The sequence below is a fragment of the Physeter macrocephalus genome, chromosome 6 (assembly GCF_002837175.3).
Source record: "Physeter macrocephalus isolate SW-GA chromosome 6, ASM283717v5, whole genome shotgun sequence".
NCBI lineage: Eukaryota > Metazoa > Chordata > Mammalia > Artiodactyla > Physeteridae > Physeter > Physeter macrocephalus.
The window spans coordinates 23,292,284-23,295,998 of NC_041219.1; the positions used below are offsets into that span (position 1 = coordinate 23,292,284).

General features: G+C 43.0%; 1 pseudogene; it reads right to left on the minus strand.

Annotated features, from left to right (window-relative positions):
* Positions 1-596: 596 nt before the first annotated feature.
* LOC102989794 (60S ribosomal protein L7-like 1) lies at positions 597-1,371 on the minus strand (annotated as a pseudogene).
* Positions 1,372-3,715: the final 2,344 nt, after the last annotated feature.

Here is a 3,715-nt window from a genome sequence, read left to right on the forward strand (position 1 = left end):
TCTCTGTATTCTCAGGGCTTAGTACATGAGTTGAAATCCACAAACTAAATAAACATCTATGAAACTGAACTATTGTTTATTATGAAGCTACACCCTTCATGATTTCATAGACTTCACTTCAGCCTTCCTGAATATTTGTTCCAGGTTAATTGTCATAATTTTTATATGTGTGTGCACGTCTTTCTAATTGTATTTCAAGTTCTTCCCAAAACAAGGCCGTGGGAATCCCCACGTTCAAGTATGCCCCTGGGCTTGGTGCACTGCTGTCTTATATTCATGCTTGGGTATTCATTCACCAACATTAAGGCCCAGGGAAGAAGATATGACAAAACAGGACTCCCTCCTCCATGGCATGAGTCCTTTGCTGGTTTCAGAGGTGCATGGTGGCTAACGTGGAAAATACACAGGAACTTTTCCTTGGAACTGGGGTGGGATGAAAAGTGCCTGCTGTGAACATCGCCATCTTTTCCCTGACACTTCCCCTCCAGTTTCTGAGGATATAGCAGGAAACAACCTTCTCTGAAGATACTGGGTAACAATTACATAAAACAAAAACACGTTCTTCCAATGCACTTGTACTTTCAGAGATTCCAAGTTTAGTTCAGCTGCTGGATGAGCCGGTTGATGTGTTTGCCTCCATAACCAGGTGAGCTCACTTCCTTGAGGAAGCCCACCCTATTCTTGGTAGTGTGATGGGCCACTGAGTGTTGGAAAGGGCACAAGAACCCTGAGATCGCCTGAAAATTCTTCCCTGGGAAGGCAATTTCATGAATGAAGTCTTCCAAGCAAATAACACCAAACTTCCCCAGGTGCTCCTCAGTCACTGTGTTGTCTGTCAGAGGGATGATTTTATTCTTGACCTTGGCTTGTCCGTGTTTCAAGCTGAGTTCCCAAACAGACTTTAGAGTTGGAAATTCCCCAGGCTACATAAGAGTCCACTATACCAAAGCGTTTTTATGGTATGAGGGTTTACTTTCACAAAGATACCACTGAAAATCTTACTTAGGCAAAGTCTTGCAATGGTACTCTGCACCAGTAAACTCACCACATTAATCCTTTGGGTGCCTATAACAAAGGCCAAGAAAGGTTTATCTGGCACTTTCAAGCCATGGGGTTTCCCTTCTAACCATCTAAGGCGTACCCTGTCATGTAGTTGCTGCCAGGAATCATTTAGGAACCATTCTAGTCACTTAAACTGGAGCTCTTTTCATTTCCTCTGCTCCTTTTCTTGCGAACGTGCCTGCTTCTCTTGGGTGGCTTTAAGGGCCTGATACGCCTTCCTCTTTTTAGGAGGTTTTCTGGAACCAAAGTGATCGTTTTTCTCTTTGCTCTTCCTTTCCCGTCTTTCCAATGCTGCTGGCTATCGCTCATGCGCAGGCCCACTGCACTTTAATTACTGTCATTTAGAAGATGACCACATTATGAGAGGCATAATACCTACCAGAAATAGATTTTTCACATTAAACCATCCTTTTTTAAAAAAAATTCATCTTGGTTATACAAGCCTGTGTCAGAAATTTTACAAAATTGTTCATTCCTGTAAAAATTACTTTCAAAGATATCCTATCATTTTATCCCCAGAAAGTGACATCAGCTTCTACCACATAAGAAAAAAAAAAATGGCATGAAGTGGACATCTTGAAGATAAGAATGCATGCTTTTGGTACAAGCAAGCTTTCTCCACACTTTCCTCTTTCTTCTTCACCCCATTCCCTTTGTCCTACCACTTTTCCTTTCCTTCCTTTGTTCTTCTCTGTTTCCAACTGCCGATGAAATATGGGACTTGCTTAGACCCACTTAGAGCAATCGTGGGTTTTAAGTTTGCTGACTGCTTTTCTAGCGTGAGGATTTAGGCAGCGGGGAGCACAGACTGGGAATGTAGGCTAATGTTCCCACGTTCTAAATATCACCAAATCAGAAAAGAATTGCATCTGTGAAACTGAAGAGAGACTCTTTTTATCTTTTAATAACCCCCTATGCCATCCTTAGCACCAAATGCAAAAGAAGGGGTGAGAGGAAGGGCAAGAGGGCTTATCAGAGAAGAGACTTTCTGCTGGGACGTTATAAGTAGCATGAAGGAAGAGTGAATGAAATTTCAGTTAACGGCGCTGAACCCACAAAGGAAAGGATGGGGAAAGGCAATAAAGAGCTGTGACAGTGCTGACTGAGGATCTAGCAAAAGGGCAGGGTGCCTTCCATCTGTTTGGAGAGTGCAGGCTGAGTCACTGGTGGGGGCTGGCAATCATCCTCAGGGAAGCTGTGACTCAGTGACTCTGCCAGCAATGATGTGTGGGTAAAGCAAAGACGTACAGTAAAGAAAATGACTACCCAGAAAGTGGTGGCGACAGCAGCACTTACTGGCACCTGTAGTGAGAAAAACTCACTCATTCACCTTTTCAAGTGTTGTTTGCGAGGCAGCTACTCTATGTAAATCAGAGTCCCTAAATATGCACCCTCTTCCAGATTCCTATAACTTCATATTTAGAGTCTTCCTAAATAGGCTCCTTATCTCTAGCCTCTCCCTATTCCAGTCTATCCTACACACAAAGTCCAGGAAATTCTTCCTCCTACACAAGAGTGGTTATGTGCACAGGTTCTGGAATTAGGCTTCCTGGATTCACATCCTGGCTCCACAACTTATTAGTCTGTGATCTTAGGTTAAGTTAGCTAAACTCTCTGAGCCCCCAAGCATCAGTCAGCTCGGGATAAGTAGCAGAAACAAATGTTCCCAGCATCTTCCTGGTTTTAACAATAGCGCTTTGCTTCTTGCTCATGTGTGTGTCCATCCTAGGTCTGACACTATGCTCTGCAAAATTCTCCCTCTGTGATCAAGCCTAAAACTGCAGCCTCCCCTGGATCAGGCCAGCCAGTGGCAGAGGAAAATCACAGGGTAACACTAAACCTTTTGCAGATTCCTCACCTGCAAAATTACTTCCTCATCCTTTCCTCCTTAATGCCATACTCACTTCCCTCTAAGATACAAATAAATGTTCAGCCCAACAAAGACAAAATAATTTGCCATTTTCTGCCCAATAATTAGGCTTGATATTTCATATGCAGTTGGCTCAATTAATACAGAGTAATGGACCCACCCAGGGAAAACAGGTATTTCTACAAAAAAGAGTTCTGCTTACAGAACGAAACTAAGGCATCAAGCCCTTATTGTTACCTTGACATTGAACAAGTTACCTCCAGCACAGGAAAGCTGTGGAGGAAAAACTACATAAGAGCCTTTTTATTTTCAAAGAATATGCCCACACATCTTCACATTTCTAAACACCTGTATAGCATATCATCTATTTCGAACAATACAGCTAAATATAATGTCATGAGTTATTGCATTTGTGAAGATGATGACTAAAAATGAACAGTGCTACACAGAAGAATGACAGCCAGTACATTAGTCAGGCTAGACTCACTGTTATAACAGACAACCCCAAAACTCAGTGACTTACAATAAATGTTTGCTTGTTCTCATCACAGTCCAGTGTGGGGTGATGGTAAGAGTGGCACAGAAGATCTCATCACAACAGTGCAATATGGGCTGGTGATGGCAAGGAGTGGGGCTAGGAGAGCTGCTCCACATTCACATCCAGGAACCCAGGCCCCTTCCATCTTGCCACATCTCCCTCCTGTATGTCCTTGGAGTCCTCTCTATTCAGCTGTAAGATCGGTAAAGAGATTAGAGGATTGCATTTGGGAGGATTTTATGGCC